This window comes from Rhinatrema bivittatum, chromosome 4 (genome assembly GCF_901001135.1).
Source record: "Rhinatrema bivittatum chromosome 4, aRhiBiv1.1, whole genome shotgun sequence".
NCBI classification, from domain to species: domain Eukaryota; kingdom Metazoa; phylum Chordata; class Amphibia; order Gymnophiona; family Rhinatrematidae; genus Rhinatrema; species Rhinatrema bivittatum.
Genome location: NC_042618.1, coordinates 351726967 through 351745338, shown reverse-complemented (window position 1 = coordinate 351745338; position 18372 = coordinate 351726967). Strand labels below are relative to the sequence as shown.

Genomic DNA, 18372 nt, shown 5'->3' with positions numbered 1-18372 from the left:
CAGATATCCTTCTGATACACATACGCACACAAAGATACATAAAAAGCTTCATAGTGCCTGTAATGAGATTTATAAAAATCAGGCATCCTGGCCATAACAAACAGCACACTTTTTTTTAATTCCAAAAAGTGTGAAAATAGATGAACATCAAAAGGAAGAGATTCTAGATATTGTATAAGGCCATGTGGCATATAGCCAAGAAATAAGCAAGTTGGAATTCTGACAAAGATACTGTTGCTTTTAAGGAGCTTATCCATCCTATTTTCAACTTTCTTAACTCTGCTAGGTCACAAACATAACTGTCAATAGACACTGGCATCATAGTTTAGATGTATGAAAATCAAGGTAGAAAAATAAATCAAGCTGGCATTAAATAAACAACAGCTTGCTTAGGTCTGACCTGTTTGCTTATTTTTTTTACAAGTAACATATTTAACAAAAATCCTCAGACTACAATGATTATTCATCCAGTTATCGGAGAATTAAATGGATGTATTTTCTGATTTACAAAAAGATTTGCAGAGGGCCCTGATCTTGTTAAAGGACGCATATGCTTCTTATGAAGGAGCTGTGCATTCACATAGCAGCTCCCATACAGGCCCAGAATGAAGTTCCCTGAGGATCCCTTTAACAAGGATTTTGGATCCTGGCGTAAATAGCACGCTGAGAACTCATTCATTTCTAGATATGACTCCAATCTATGCTACAAGCAAATGCTGAGGTGAGACATCTACCTTTGCTGAACTTTGACAAAGTTCCTTAATTAAGTTTGCTGAAATTTTATTGACTTGTATACTCCCCTAACGATTATCTTTTCCCCCTGCCATCGTTTGCTGCTGAGACTTTTTTGACCCTTGATCCTATAATCACTATTTTATTGCTTCCATTTTTTTTTTATTGAGCTGAAGCTTAGCTAGGAGGAGAGCTAAATTAGATTTATGTATTTGCAAAATACATATGGAAAACTGTAAAAGGGCATCACTATTTTTACTAACAATATAACAAATATGGTTATTTCATTTGCAAGCACTTCTTTAAAACTTATTATCAAAATCCACTGCTCTGAAAAGAGATAAAAGCAACCAGATCCCAAATCCCCACTGGCTGTTAAATAACTGTTACTGAACAGAAACCAAATGGGAATGGTTTAGAAAAGTGGGCTGGAAATGCCAATTGTTCATGGTTCAAACTGTATTCTTTTAAGAATAAAAAATACTGGTCCCTTTCTTTAAAATTTGTGGTTGTTTTTTGGTTTTTTTTTTTACTATTCTGTATTTATAGTTAAAGTATTTTGACAACAGGATCCGCAGTTCACTCTACCAGGTTAGCTCCTCCCTTCCAAAAAAACCCCCCAAAACCCTCAGCTGTTGAGCTACCCTAATCTCTGCCCCTCCTTTCCCCAACTGTGATGAGTATTTCCTATTCATTAGGGTTCCCATCAATTATTTACTGCTTACATATAGACCAATTACTTACATCAATACTAAAGGAAAACAAATCAAAGAAGCAGTCTTATATAACCAATACAGCATTTATGGAAATACTTTGCTCTGCTGATCATTAAGAAGTGCCATGCTGAATAAGGGTGTGCACTGGAAAAATGTTCATTTTGATTTGTTTTCCTTTCATTCGTTGTTTATTTTGTTGTGTTTCATTTATCCAAAAGGAAATAAACAAACAAAACAAAAAAAAGTGTCCCCTCCTCCCTCCAAATCTGCAAAAATAAAAGGCCCTCTCCAGCAACCTGGATTTCTTCAACTTCCTCCAGAATCTGCTATATAAAATAATGGTGCCGACCTTGGGTTGACTGGTGGCTATTTTGAAAAACTACAGCTGCAGGGCAGGAGCAACTGGAGATCACTCCTACCTGTGACAGACTCTCTAATGGGGTAAGAAAGGGGGTAAGATGTCAAGAGGGGTCCAGGGTCGAGCCTTTCATTTTCACAAAATTGTGAGAGAAAAGACTTCCAAATCTAGGTAACTGGAGATCTCCCACCTACTAAATAAATATTTTTAACAGAAATTCTAGCTACAATTACATTTTGGGGAATGAGTAGGAAGAGTCTTTGCATTTTCAGTACATTTTTAATAAATTCCATCTCCCATACATATTAATATACAAATTGGATTCTATGAGTGCCTGTTGTGAATACAGGAAGCTTTAAAAAAATGTTTTTTAAAGTTAATTTATACAACCATCTACTGTAGGTGGGGGCTTTTAATGTTAATTATCCTCTCCTGTACACACACCTCTTACATAGTTCCAAATTAACTCACTTTCATTCTTACAGAGATGAATTATAGCAACTGAGTCCATCAACAAAGCAAAAAAAAAGTAAAAGCAATTACATTCTGACAGCCTAAATACCTCTTTTAATCAGAGCGGAGTGGAGGAAAAGCCTAGTGATTAGAGCAGCAGACTGAGAACCAAGGAAGTCAGAGTTCAAATTCTGCTGACGATCCTTGTGACCTTAGGCAAGTCACATCAGCCTCCATTGTCTCAGGTAAACTTAAAGGATAACTTTCAAACTTTGCATGGCCCCATTTATGCACGTATAAGGGTGCGTGGAGATCTACTATAGTGTTTTATATTCTGCGAGTATTGGTCTGCACAGATTATAAGATATGGGCCGGATTTTCAAAAGGTTAAGCGCGCCGGGCCTATTTTAAAAAGGCCCGGCGACGCGCGTAAAGCCCCGGGACGCGTGTAAGCCTGGAGGCAGACGCAAAAGGTAAGACAAAAAACAGGGAGGGGGTTAGAGGGGGAGGGAATGGAGAAAGGCAGCGTGGCTCGGCGCGCGCAAGGTGCACAATTGTGCACCTCCTTGCGTGCGCCAAGTCCGGATTTTATAACATGCGCGTGCCTGCGAGCGCATGTTATAAAATTGGGTGCACATATAGGCTACGTGTGCTTCTTTTCAAATCTACCCCTATGTGTATATCTGCCCCAACACATGCATGTATGTTTCAGTATGTGCAAATATTTTGCAATGCAACAAAAGCACTATATTTTACAAGTGAAAAAATATAACATGTAAGCATAAAACACTAAATTATATGTGGAAGTAGGTATATTTTAAAATATGCACTTGCATATATTCCCAGTTTGCCAATTCACCCACTCCATCTCCAGTTCACCAAGACTCTCCTAGTACTTCACCCTGAACTCTTCCTCCAATTCACCCAGACCTGCCACCCAAAAATAGCAGACAACAAACAAATCACATATCAATTACATTAGTTAATTATCAGGTGCAACATTGCGTGAATAAGTTGCCTAATGTATTCACGTAACTCTCTCTTATAAAATAGCAACTTATGCGCATATATCCTGGCCCTGCCCTGGAAGGTCCCTAGACTACTCCTTTTTTGTGTAGCTAAATATGCACGCAAAACCAAAATTATGTACATACTTTTGATGTTTAGAAAATGGCATGTATGTGAATATAAGCTATTTACATGTCTATATGCTAATTTTATGTATGAAACTCCTTAGACTATAAGCCCTTTAGGGACAGGGAAATACCTACTGTATCTGAATGTAGCTCGCCTTGAGCTACCAATGAAAAAGAAGCAAGCTAAATAAAAAAAAATCACCATGTACTCTGGTGCACTAATGGTAATATAAGCATTGATTCACGAATTAAAATTAATGCCAAATTGTATGAGGAAATAAGATGCAAAATGATGCAAATTACCTCATTATCTATTACCACAGAAAACTGAATGTGTTAATTAGGGCAAAAGTTAACAAGCAAGTTAATGCAAAAGAAACATAACTACACCTTCAGAGGTGTAATTCAGTTTTTGCATTAATACATGCATTAATTAGCACATTTTGGCATGCTCTCCATATCTTTAGTTTGTAAACACTGCTTTAACACACATTAAAACTGGGCATTGATGAACCCATTTTAACACGGTTTAGTTAACAGACCCCTTTGTATTAAGGACTGACACCACCGACATTGAGAAAGGCTGAGTTCCTGTTAAGAATGTTAATTTTTCCTTATAGCTGAAGTTTTTGTACAACAATGCCTAGAAACGAAGGTAGATGTGGATAATTCCTGATGGTTCATAAATGCTGGAGTAGCGTTTCCCCAGTAAGTTAGAAGAGTTATTCCGAAAAACAGCATCATAAGGTGAGAGGACCCATGATTCACAAATATTCCAACAGATAGGAAAAATGAAGAATTTCAATTTTACTAATACTACATCAATAAACAATGGCTCTATTTAAGACATAGACTAAATACTGGCACTCAGACCAAAATGATAGTTAAAAACTCCTTTTCTGAAATTTATAATTGATAAAGGGCCAAACTAAACTCTTTTTGACTGACAACCCTGGGGATGATCAGAGCGTACTGTGCTAATGAGGCAACATGCTCCATTTATATATTTCAAGCTTAAAATTATCCACAATTACAAACTTACAATGCATCAATCGCTTTCACCCTACTAGCAACATGTAATCCATACTCATTGGCAAGATGAACTGTATTCAGTAAAGATGGAACTCGAGAGATGAAAACTGAAATGGTACCCTGTATAGGTTCTATGCATTATAAAATGTTAAAATTTAGAAAGGATCAAGTTCAGTTAAAATACTGTTGGTTTTTTTTGTATAATTAATCACATTCATGGACGACAAACAACAATAGTAAAATCCTAGGCAAAGTCTGTCTTCATCATTCTTCAAACAGTTAAAGAAAGGATAAAGATGAACTAATCAGTATGAAAGGGCTTTGAGTATTAACTATGCTAGGGCAGTAAAGGCCAACTATATAGTTAATCCTCATTTAAGCATGGAACAATTAAATTAAATTCTAATGGATATCAGATCAGCAGATTAAACCATGTCAAGTTTCCTCCAAGAAAAGAATGCTCTTTAACCTCCCATACATTGATCCTTGTCGCTGAAACATTAAAACCTTTGTCTTTCTTTTGAATAGTGAACTTCTACAAGAGAATGGAATAAAAAAATCCAAGCAGGCTGCCACGACAGGTTTTTGTTTTTTTTAAAAAAATAAACCTACAGATGGATTTAAGAAATTTGCTCCTCTTCCTTAGTTTTAACTTGTCAAATCAATAGTGGCCACAGCTGAGCAATTTTGAGCACCATTTACTGGCCCAATACTTGAAAAATATTAATCTAAACATAGAATTGCAATCTAGATTGGGCCATAAATTAGGATAATTCATTCCCAAACCCACCTGCTGATCCTGTTTGGAGTTAACTGACCAGCTGCACAGAGTGAAGAATGAACTAATGGAATTCATGGTTCTTGCAAATATGGTAGTAGTCCTGGTCTTCTAAATTTGCTAGTGCTTAGGAAGTCAGAGTTTAATGTGTTTATGTCCTAAACAAATTATTTACATTGCTTTGAACAGAGCTGACACCAATGTAACCACAGATTAGGAAACTTTTCATCTAGCAGGTGTCAATGTGAATTCTCTGAGTCCAGGGGATGTAATGCAATGGAATAGATTAGCCTGAGACTGATTACTCTGGCTACGAATTAATTCAGAAGCTGAAAGGAACATTTTCAAAAGTAGCATGTGTAAAAACCATCACATACACATGTAAATAGCATATACTTACATATATGCTATTTTATAAACCTCAGAATACACGCATAAGTTAGAGTCCGCAAGTAAATTTGCTCATATAAAAAAAGGGGCGAGCCAGGAGAAATCTGGGGCGGGGCCAACATTTACACATGTAAATTGATATTTTCTAAGCAATTTACGCATGCGGATTTGGCGGCTTACCTGCGTATATTTACATATGCTCAATATGTGGAGTAAGTGATAACAAACATCTTAAAAGTGAAATAATGACTGGGTGGAGGGTTTGGGTGAAATGGGGGCAGTTGAGGCTGAAGAACCAGGAGGGTCTCAATGACCTACATATGAATTGGGTGAACTGGAAGACTAGTTGGTAAAACTGGTAATTTCATTGCTAAGTGCATATTAGGCGACTTACATGTGTAAACGTATGTAAATTATGCAAGGAAAATCTGCACGTGTACATTTTTGAACTTAGATATAAAAATGTGTGAGCATAGGTACTATATGATTTATCAGGCTAAGGAGCAGCAAAGCCTGATAAACAGAAACCTATATCAAAGTGCATATACCACGCATCCACACGGGATCTCCTCAGTCTTATACTATAGAACTGAAGAACGAAAAATTAAAATAAGAACAAACCCATGAAGTGGAAAACCAACTCCACAGGGTGGCGGGCAGATTAAGTGAGGACTGACATTCTGCTATCCTTAGAGAACACCTGTTACAGGTAAGCAACTCTTAGGGATGTGCAGAAGGACGCCATATGTTGCATTCAGGATTCGTATTAGTTGGGGGGCAGATACGTTGCATTCGGCAAGGGGGGCCCCCCGATACATACATGTGTTAATTCTTATTCGTTTCCTAGCTACAATTGAATTAAGTACAATCCCCCACCCTCCTGACCCCCCCCCAAGACTTACCAAAACTCCCTAGTGGTCCAGCGGGGGGTCCAGGAGCCATCTCCTGCACTCACACCCTCTGCTGCCGGTATTCAAAATGGCACCGATAGCCTTTGACCTTCTATGTCACAGGGGCTACCGATGCCATTGATCAGCCCCTGTCACATGGTAGGAGCAATGGATGGCCGGTGCCATCTTGTGCTCTTACCATGTGACAGGGGCTGACGTAGCCTCTGTAAAATAGTGAGGGCAAAGGCTATCGGCCCCATTTTGAATACTGGCAGCCGATAGCTTTTGCCCTCACTATGTCACAGGGGCTGACGTAGCCTATGTCACAGGGGCTGACGTAGCTCCTGCGACATAGTGAGGGCAAAGGCTATTGGCTGCCAGTATTCAAAATGGCGCCGGCCATCCATTGCTCCTACCATGTGACAGGGGTTGACCAATCGCTTAAATCGGGACCAAAAATGAATAAAGTTGTCGCGTTGAAATTGCTATGTAATTCAGCCCACAATGTGTTTACAAACTGAACAAAAGATAATGCTTACATTTTGATGCGCTGTGAAATCTCTAGTTAAGAAGCGGCAACCTCTATCTCTCTCCGATCGTAATAGAGAAATGTCAGAAACGCCGGCAGACTTTTAAAGGGCTCTAAAAGCGCACCAATGCGGTTGTCAATCAAAAAAAGGGGGGCGTGGAATTTATACTTTTGCTGCAGTAGCGCACATAGGGCTAGATTTTAAAAGCCCTGCACGCGTAAATTCTCCCGGATTTACGCGCGCATATTTTGGATGGGCCACCGGTGTGCGCAAAGCCCTGCGACGCACGTAAGTCCCGGGGCTTCGTAAAAGGGGCGGGAGGGGGTGTGTCCGGGGTCAGGGGGCGGTCCGGGGCGGGTCTTTGGGCGTGGCGACGGTTCGGGGGCAGGCCGGGAGGGAACGGAGGCAGGCTGCGCGGCTCAGCACGTGCAGGCTGCTGATTTTGCGCAGCCTTGCGCGTGCCAACCCCGGATTTTATAAGATACGCGCGGCTACGTGCGTATCTTATAAAATCCGGCGTACCTTTTAAAGCTCTACCTCATAATTAGCAGCATGGCTTAATTATGTGCACTACTGCAGCAAAAGTATAAAATCCACGCCCCCCTTTTTTTGATTGACAACCGCATTGGCGCGCTTTTAGAGCCCTTTAAAAGTCTGCCGGCGTTTCTGACATTTCTCTATTACGATCGGAGAGAGACAGAGGTTGCCGCTTCTTAACTAGAGATTTCACAGCACATCAAAATGTAAGCATTATCTTTTGTTCAGTTTGTAAACACATTGGGGTAGATTTTCAAAGGGGTACGCGCGTACCCCCCGAAAACCTACCCCAAAACCCCCCTGCGCGCGTCGAGCCTATTTTGCATAGGCTCGGCATCGCGCGCAAGCCCCGGGACGCGCGTAAGTCCCGGGGCTTGCATTGAGGGGCGTGTCGGGGGCGTGCCACGAGTGACGCGGCGTTTCGGGGGCGGGCCCGGGGGCGGGCCCGGGGGCGTGGTGCCGGCCAGAGGCTTTACACCTGCTTTCGGCAGGCGTACATCTGCCAACAAAGGTAAGGGGGGGTTTAGATAGGGCCGGGGGGGGGGGTGGGTTAGGTAGGGGAAGGGAGGGGAAGGTGAGGGGAGGCGGAAGGAAAGTTCCCTCCGAGGCCGCTCCGATTTCGGAGGGAACTTTATAAGATACGCGCATATCTTATAAAATCCAGCGTACTATTGTTCGCGCCTGGTGCACGAGGGCCCTGCGCGCGTAAATCCGGCCGGATTTACCGCCCAGGGCATTTAAAATCTGGCCCTAAGGTTACGCACCTTCTCAGCTAATGCCACTGTTTGATTGTTTTTTTAAATCATCGGTGTTTGAATTAAATTTATATTTTTCCGTTCTAAGTGCATAAATTCACTTTTTTCAATATTTATCACTAATTCCATTTGGTTTACCAATTGTTTGATTATATCAAGGTAAATATTAGCTAATTTTATTGTTTTTTCTATTGTATCATCAACGGATAAAATTAGCTGTATGTCATCTGCGTATATATAATGCATAATTCCTAAACCTGCCAGCAGATGACACAACGGTAACAGATAAATATTAAAAAGAGTCGCAGACAGGACTGATCCCTGTGGTACTCCTATTTGTAAATTTATTTTCTCTGATATTGTGTTTCTGATCTGCACTTGATAAAATTATTGTTATTTTTATATGATTTGATGATATATTGTATTTTCCTACTTTAATTTATTGTTCATCGTTATGATGGTTTTACTGAAATGACGGTATAAAGCAAATGTTGCTTACCTGATGTAACAGGTGTTCTCACAGGACAGCAGGATGTTAGTCCTCACAAATGGGTGACATCGAGGATGGAGCCCACCACGGAAAACTTCTGTCAAAGTTTAAACAGAACTTTGACTGGCCCCTACTGGGCATGCCCAGCAAGGCACTGACCCTGCAGCCAGCAGGGGTCTCCCTTCAGTCTGATTTTCAAAGCTACAGGCAGTGCCTAGAAAGTAAAAATAAAACGAACCCAACACCGCGGGGAGGCGGGCGGGTTTCGTGAGGACTAACATCCTGCTGTCCTGTGAGAACACCTGTTACATCAGGTAAGCAACATTTGCTTTCTCACAGGACAAGCAGGATGGTTGTCCTCACAAATGGGTGAGTACCGAGCTGAGGATGTCCCGACTTGCACCAAATGTACCCAACGGTGTGCAGCAGGCACAACAACTGAGGAGAATTTGGGAAAGGGCATCCGCACCCTACCGGGTAGGTGGAAGGGTGTTGGTACATCAGGTTGGAAAAAGGTTACGCAAGACAGACTGGCCAAAGATGGAGTCCTGTCTTCCAGCCTTGTCCAAACAATAATGGGCTGCAAAAGTATGGAGAGAACTCCAGGTTGCAGCTTTGCAGATGTCCGGAAGCGGCACCGATCGAAGGTGTGCCACTGACGTCGCCATGGCCCTCACAGAGTGTGCTTTAACACGGTCTTGAAAAGGAATGCCAGCTTGCTCATAGCAAAAAGAAATGCAGTCCGCCAACCAGGAAGAAAGAGCCTGCTTACCCACAGGTTGTCCCAACTTATTAGGATGGAAAGAGACGAATAATTGAGTGCTCTTCCTGTGGGAAACTGTACGGTCTAGGTAAAAAGCTAGAGCCCGTTTACAGTCTAGGGTATGCAGGGTCTGCTCTCCAGAGTTGGAGTGGGGCCTGGGAAAAAAGATAGGTAGTACGATAGATTGATTGATATGAAACTCCGAAACTACCTTAGGTAAAAATTTAGGGTGAGTGTGGAGTACCGCCCGGTCCTGCAGGAGCTTAGTGTAAGGCGGATAGGTAACTAGGGCCTGTAATTCACTAACCCTGCGAGCTGAAGTAACAGCCAAAAGGAATAACACTTTCCAAGTGAGATATTTCAAGTCACAGGAGTGCAGAGGTTCGAAAGGAGGTTTCATTAGACGACCAAGAACCAGGTTAAGGTCCCAGGATGGGGCCGGAGGACGCAAGGGTGGCTTTAGATGGAGTAAGCCCTTAAGAAAGCGTGTTACTAGGGGTTGTACTGAAATAGGATTACCCCCAATACCCTTATGGAAGGCGGCTACCGCACTGACATGCATTCTGATAGAAGAGGTTTTAAGACCTGATTCAGAGAGATGCCATAAATAGTCCAAGAATTTGGAGATTGGACAGGAAAGGGGATCAAGGGACTGAGAAGTGCACCATGATGTGTACCTTTTCCATTTGTATGAGTAAGACTTTCTTGTGGAAGGCTTTCGTGAAGCTATCAGGACTCGAGAAACGGAATCTGAAAGGTTAAATGGTTGAAGGACTAACCTTTCAACATCCATGCCGTCAGGGACAAGGCTTGGAGGTTGGGATGGAGGAGGCATCCGTCGTTTTGAGTGAGCAGATGCGGGTCCATTCCCAGAGGAATGTGCCTGCGGATGGAGAGATCCTGGAGTATTGGAAACCATACTTGGCGTGGCCAGTAAGGTGCTATCAGGATCATGGTTCCTCCGTCCTGGCGTAGCTTCACGAGAGTCCTTGACACAAGAGGGAGTGGAGGGAATGCATAGAGCAGACCGGTTGTCCACTTGAGGGAGAAAGCATCCCTCGGCCGAGAGTGCTGGCTCCGAATGAGAGAGCAGTAATCGTGCACTTTGTGGTTCTGAGGGGACGCAAAGAGGTCTATGCGGGGAGAACCCCACTTGTGAAACAGAGAGGTCGCTACCAGAGGATCGAGTGACCACTCGTGTGGGTGGAAGACTCGGCTCAGCTGGTCTGCCAATACATTGTCTACTCCCGGCAGGTAAGTGGCCCTGAGGTACATGGAGTGGGAGAGGGCTTCCGCCCAGATCTGCGCAGCTTCCTGACACAGAAGGAAGGAGCCTGTGCCTCCCTGCTTGTTTATGTACCACATGGCCACTTGGTTGTCCGTCTGGATTAAGATTATCTGATGAAAGAGATGATCTCTGAAAGTGCGGAGCGCATAGCGGATTGCTCGAAGTTCCAGGAAATTTATCTGGTGTTCGGCTTCCTCTTTGGACCATAACCCTTGGGTTTGAAAGTCGTCCACATGGGCTCCCCAACCGATGTGAGAAGTGTCGGTGGTTAGGATTACTTGCGGATCTGGTGGAAGAAAAGGTAAGCCCTGAAGGAGGTTGACCTGAGTCGTCCACCAGGTTAAGGATAGGCGCAGCGCTTGTGTGACTGTGACTATGGAGGACAGAGGCTGAAAAGCTTGAATCCATTGGTGTCGTAGAGTCCATTGTGTTACTCTCATGGCTAGTCGGGTCATGGGAGTGACTTGAACCGAGGATGCCATGTGTCCTAGGAGAATGAGGAACTGGCGAGCTGTGGCAGTGTTCTGAGACTGGAGCTGGCGAGCCAGGGACATTAGGGTGTGGACCCTCTGAAGTGGAAGGTAAGCCTTTGCCTGTAAGGTGTCCAAGTCTGCTCCAATGAAGAATAAGGTTTGAGACGGGACTAAGCAAGATTTCTCGTAATTGACAAGAAACCCTAAGGAAAGAAGTGTTTGAATTGTCAATTTTAGGGAGGATTGAGCTATCTGTTGGGTGGAGGCCCTGATTAGCCAATCGTCCAGGTAGGGGTAGACGTGGACACCTTCCTTCCTTAAGAATGCTGCTACCACTACGAGACATTTGGTAAAGACTCGTGGGGCAGAAGCCAGACCGAAAGGTAGGACACGGTATTGATAATGGTCGTGGCCTACGAGAAACCGCAGATATTTGCGATGGGATTGTGTGATCGCAATGTGGGTATAAGCGTCCTTGAGGTCGAGAGAGCACAGCCAATCCCCTCTTTGTAGCAGAGGGAGCAGTGCGCCTAGGGTTACCATTTTGAACTTCTCTTTTTGAAGGTATTTGTTGAGGGCTCGAAGGTCCAAAATGGGACGTAGTCCCCCTGATTTCTTTGGTATTAGGAAGTATCTGGAATAGAATCCCTTGCCTCGTTGAGAGGGAGGAACGGGTTCTATAGCATTTGATTGCAGAAGAAGAGACACTTCCTGTTGTAATTGAGCCAAATGGGTGGATAGACTCCACGCTTGAAGAGGCGGGGAGTCTGCCGGAAGAGTTATGAAGTTGAGGTGGTAACCCTGTGCGATAATTGTTAGCACCCACTGATCTGAGGTGATCTGCAACCAAGGTTGTAGAAAATGGTACAGTCGACCTCCTACAGGAATGTCTGGAAGAGGGGTTTGGCATGTGTTCCCTACAAGGGAGTCAAAGGCCAGCCGCAGGCCCCGGTGGAGGGGCTACAGTAGGCCTTTGTTTCCTAGGCTGACGCGGCTGAGGCCTAGTAGAGGATCGAGCTGGACGAGGCCTGGCCGATGGAGGGTAGTAACGGCGTGGCCGAAAGAACGACTTCTTAGAGTCCTTCTTAAGTGGTTGTTTGGAGGAAACCTCAGACGGAACAGAAGAAAGTTGTTTCAACGTCTCGTGGTGATCTTTTAATTCAGCTACAATTTGCTGAATTTGTTCCCCAAACAAATTGTCCCCTAAGCAGGGTAAATCCGCTAAACGATCCTGGACTTCTGGGCGAAGGTTGGATGATTTTAACCAAGCCCAACGTCTGGCCGAAATGGCAGTAGCTGAAACCTTTGTGGAGGCATCAAAGATGTCATAAGCCGTTCTGATCTCGTGCTTCCCTGCTTCAAACCCTTTGTTAAGAAGGGCCTGAAGCTGTGGCTGATATTGGTCAGGTAATGTGTCAGCAAAATCTTGCATCTGTTTAAGGATGGCTCTGTTATATTGCGTCATGTAGAGTTGATATGAGGCTATGTGAGAAATCAGCATAGCTCCATGGTACACTTTCCGTCCCACACTGTCCAGGAATTTATTGTCCTTGACCGGCGGAGTGGAGGAGTGTGGCTTTAGACGCTTGGCCTTTCTTTGTGCGGACTCAACCACAACAGAGCGATGATCCAGTTGAGGCTTTTGAAAGCCTGGTGCTGACTGGACGAGGTATGTGGAGTCAGCCTTCTTGTTAACTGGTGATACAGATGAAGGAGATTCCCAGTTTTTCTTTAAGAGATCGAGAAACACCTGGTGAATGGGGATGGAAGCGATGATTTTTGGAGCATCCAAAAATTGAAGCAGTTCCATCATCTGGTGTCTGTCATCGGTCTCAGATTGCAGCTGAAAAGGTACAATTTCGGACATCTCCTTTACAAAATTAATAAAGGAGAGATCCTCTGGAGGAGATCTTTTTCTACTCTCTGTAGGAGAAGGCGGTGATGGTAAATCTGTGTCAGAAGATGTATCATCACCCCAGGTATCATAGGGATCACTTGGGGGTTGAAGCCCCGATGGACCAGGTTGAGGATCCAAAGGCATCGAAGGAAACCTTGGAGGAACCGGTGGTACAATCGGTACTGGGAACGGCATCGAGGGTTTCGGTGCTGCCGATGGAGTCGGTGCCGGTCTTGGAACCGATGGAGTCAAAGGATAAATCGGTGGAGATATTCGAGAAGGCACCGATGGGACCACCCCGGAAGGGGGAATCAGGAACGGTGTTTCTCCCGCCGATGAAAATCCAGTCGGAGACGATGGCACTGTCGGTGCTACTGGAATCATCGATGGAAGGGCATGTACAAGTGCCTCCATACGTTGTAGTAGCGGTGCCAGCGCTTCCACCAAAGGTTCGGTGGTCGGTTCCTTCCTCGGTGGCGGAGTCGGTGCCGGGGTCGATGCCGGTGGCGGTGCCGGAATCGGTGCCGGAGACGGTGCCAATGGAGGTTGGAATTTTTGCATCGCTTTCTCGATGGCCTCCTGGACCAGCCGGTACAGTTCTGCCCGGAGACCAGGGGTAACAATACATAGAAACATAGAAACATAGAAATGACGGCAGAAGAAGACCAAATGGCCCATCTAGTCTGCCCAGCAAGCTTCACACATATTTTCTCTCATACTTATCTGTTTCTCTTAGCTCTTGGTTCTATTTCCCTTCCACCCCCACCTTTAATGTAGAGAGCAGTGATGGAGCTGCATCCAAGTGAAATATCTAGCTTGATTAGTTTGGGGTAGTAGCCGCCGCAATAAGCAAGCTGCACCCATGCTTATTTGTTTTACCCAGACTATGTTATTAGCCCTTATTGGTTGTTTTTCTTCTCCCATGCCGTTGAAGCAGAGAGCCAATACCCGGCTCGACGGGAGAGGGAGGCTGAGGGAGGCTGAGGCAGAGCCGGAGGGACCACCGTAACCGGTGGGATCACGGCTCCCACACCCCGAGAGGGTGAGGGTTTCCTCGATGCCTGCGAACGAGACGTGGACGGTGCCAAGTCTGATTGAGGCCTCTTAGTCGGTGGCTCGGCTTGTTCAGAGGTCGATGACTGTGGATCCTCGACAGGCCGAGACTTGTGCCGTCGATGGCGATGCTTGTCCTTCCGGTCTCCTCGCCCATCCGGGGAGGGGACAGGAGTCGACGGCCGAGAAGTCATCGATGGTGGACGGTCACCGGAGGGTTGACGATGGTGGTGCAACTTCGACGGTGCCGGTTCCGATGACGTCGATGCTATCGATGGCGTTGGGGTGGGTGCATGGAAGAGGAGCCCCATCTTCTCCATCCTGGCTTTGCGACCCTTAGGTGTCATTAGGGCACATTTGGTGCAAGTCAGGACATCATGCTCACTTCCCAAACACAAAACACAAACCCTATGGGGGTCAGTGATTGACATAGTTCGGGTACAATCCGGGCATCGACGGAACCCCGTCGCCATGGCTTAAGGCCAAATTTAGTCGCGGGCTCGGTAATTGCCAACAGGCCTCAAGGGCCAAATTCGACGGTAGTCGAAGAAAAAAGGCAAAAAACTTACCGGTTTCCGCGGAGGTGACAAAAATTTGTCGAAGGGAGACCCCTGAGGGGCAAATTTTCTTCGGAAAGAAAAATACCGAATTCCTGTCAGGAACGTGGTAAGAGAGCTCCTTTCACCGCGTGGCAACTGCTGCGCGGAAAAAAGAAGACTGAAGGGAGACCCCTGCTGGCTGCAGGGTCAGTGCCTTGCTGGGCATGCCCAGTAGGGGCCAGTCAAAGTTCTGTTTAAACTTTGACAGAAGTTTTCCGTGGTGGGCTCCATCCTCGATGTCACCCATTTGTGAGGACAACCATCCTGCTTGTCCTGTGAGAAAAATAAATAAACCTTAAACCTTATTGCCCCTTGAGAATGTCAGACATTAACCCATCCATTAAAGACAAATTAACAATTTTTGTTAACACAGGGGCAACTACATTAGCTAACTTTTTCAAATCTGTTATGGATATAGTTTTCAACAAATGTGACATCTGCAACGAATAGGTCCCTATTTGTTTCATTTGTGGGTCCGCGAAACGCATGGTGATTCCCCACGAATGAAACATATCATATTAGTTTCATTCATTTGGTTCACAGTGCTTTCTTAGCAGCCTTTTGAAATAGGAGAAGGTCATGTGGGAATATCCATAGCAACAACCAGCCCTTTCCTGTGAGTCATAAGTGACCTCACAGCCCTGTCATAGAGTGGGTCAGACAGGTTGGCAAGGAGACCAGAATGCCAACATATCAGAGCAAAGCATTTTTTAAATTCAGCCAATCACTGCTCTCAGTGCTCTGTGATGCTGTTCCTGCTGTATTTCTACCTTTCGCAAGCATACCACACTACCACACAGTGCACTTTCTTCTTGGCTTCTGTCTGAGAAGGTCATTGCTTTTGAGCTCTCTCCAAGTGTCTCAAATCTTTATTCAATTGCTATTGCTACTTTGCTAGTTTGATACAATTAATTTTCTATTGCTGAAAAAGATATGTTCTTTTTTGCTGCTGTGCCTGCCAGGCAGCCAGGCTTTTTTTTTTTACTGTACTTTTTTTTTTAATTGAAAGACGGTCTCTCTGTCTCTCTCACTGAGACAAGCTGCCAGCAGTGGCATTTTGCTGCTGATCTTACCCCCCTGAGGTAGGTTGCAGGCAGGGTTTGAGTTGTGTGGGTGGGAGATAGTGTGAGAGTTCCAGTGGCTGTCTGGGAGTTGGTATTTTCAAACAATAAGCAGTGTGCCCAGTGAACGTGTATTTTCCATGACAGGGGACATCATGAGCCTTCATCGCTCAAGGCACCAGAGTTGATGGAAATGCTAGTGTTTTTGAAAATAAACATGCCTTTGCTTGGGTTTCCAGATTTTCCCTGTGAATGGCAAGATGAATAAAAGCAATTGAAAGCCTTGCAGCAGCTCCAACTGCCTCCTATGCTCCAGATAATCTCAGCACATGTACCTGACCTCAACCACTGTGCCTGTCTGTCCAGCCCATACATCACTACAAGGGCCTGACCCCCAAACGCTGTGCCTGTCAGTCCAGTCCTAAAGCCACTACAAGAGCCTGTCCCCAAACACTGTGCCTGTCTGTCCAGCCCTTACGTCACTACAAGGGCCTGACCCCAAACACTGTGCCTGTCTGTCCAGCCCTTACATCACTACAAGGTCCTGACCCCAAATGCTGTGCCTGTCTGTTGCACCTCTGTTAAAGCACTCTTGCCATTCCTGTACCCCCTTTGCCCCTTTATGGTGCCTTAGGCTATTCATGCCACTTTGGTGCCACTTTGCCACAGTCTAAGTACCTTGGAGCTCTTTTCTCGTTCTGATGATTGCTCCCCAGAAGTTTCATCCGAATTGATAAGAAAATCCCAATTCCGCAGCCAAAGATAGGCTGCAAATACTTCCCCCATTGACTTTAATGGCAAAATGAAAACAAAAAACTAATAAACGAATTGGTTTTTTTCCCTATGAAACTAATGAAACAAATTGGGGTCCCCACGAAACGAAAATACGAAACAAAACACATTTTTTCCTTCTGCACATCCCTACTATCTGATTTAGCTAAATAAGTAATGTTTTTCAAGCTTATCTGGCGCCGTAGCGGGTTTGCTAAATTGGAATGTATCTGGCTAAATGCTATTTAGCCAGATAAATGCTACTATTTAATCAGATAAATCAGAACTTATCCAGATAAGTGCAATATGTATTTGTGCATTTTTTTTTTACATATGCACGCATGTTGCAGAGTACATCTGCATATATTTTATAACCTGTGCATATCATATATGCCAGGTTATAAAATACAAGAGCAGATTTTTACGTGCCCATTTACATGTGTATATGGGGTGCGCACAGCTATTTGAAAGTTTTCTTCCCTGCCTTTAGTAGACTCAGGATTCTCACACTGGCCCCATATCATGTAAGAACAGAAGGCATAAAAACCAGATGTGGATTTGCTCAGGGTGCTGTTTTCAGGGGGCGGGGTCAAAGACGCCTTCCTTACCCCCAATCACTCAGTCTTCACGCAATAAGAAAAGGAATGCAGAAAACTGTAACAGATACACAGTTCGATGCAATACAGACATGCTAAAACTGCATCCAAACTGGGTGCCCGCTTTCCTAATACGCGCCCATCCAGCTCTCCTGGGCGCATGATGCAGGAGACAAATAAGCTGCTGAGTTAAAAAGGAGGTGCTAGGGGAAATTGTGCGCCCCTAGCGCCTCCTCAGCATCGGGTGCCCAGAAGTGGCTGTGCACAGGTTAGGAAAACAGACGCTCAATTTTACTAGTGTCCATTTTCCTAACCTGGGCACAGCCACAAATTAAGAAAATGGATGCTTGTTAATTGAGTGTACTAAAGCTAATGTATTTGATGTATATATTTATTAAGATTTGCATTATGCTTGTATCCAGCCTCAATGTTTTTTGACAAAAGCCGAAATAGTAAATATTAATAAATAAAAACATTTATTGGACTTAATAAATTTGTTAGTCCAAAAAGTGCCACCAGCCTCTGTGTCTTTTTTGCTCTACAAACTAACATGGATTCCCTTCTGTAAATGTTACAATTTAAAGACATTTACTTGATTTTAAATTGTATCTATTTTGACGATTACACTTTCTAACTTCTATGTTGCCTTTCTTCTTCTTCACTATTAAGGGGATAATACTGTAACACTGCGCATAAGTAAGCCAGCAAATAGGCAGATAAGTCTGCTTTGAAAATTATCCCATCAAAACTATACCTTATACCTGCTATCTAGTGCGTGGAAATCTTTTGGGGAAAATTTATACACAGTACATAAATTAGAATTTTCAAACTTATGCACATAAGCACTGTTAGTACTATTGGCACTAGCCAGCTGTGGGAGCCATTTCTCACCCACTGTCCGACGGCCTACAGTCCCTCAGGGACCCGTGCCGCTGCGGCAAGCCACTGCCGCCGCTCTCCGTTGGCTCCGGTTCCTCCGCAGCTGCATGGAGGCCGAAGACGCCACCAGCTCCTATTTCATGGACGCCCCTTAGCCTGAATGCGCGCCAACGGGGAATGTGGGCTGGCCCTGGT

General features: G+C 44.4%; 1 protein-coding gene across 3 annotated transcripts in view; it reads right to left on the bottom strand.

Moving 5' to 3' along the window:
* Positions 1-18372, bottom strand: part of STXBP4 (syntaxin binding protein 4) — a 324772-nt gene that overhangs the window by 6049 nt on the left and 300351 nt on the right. The window lies entirely within an intron of this gene.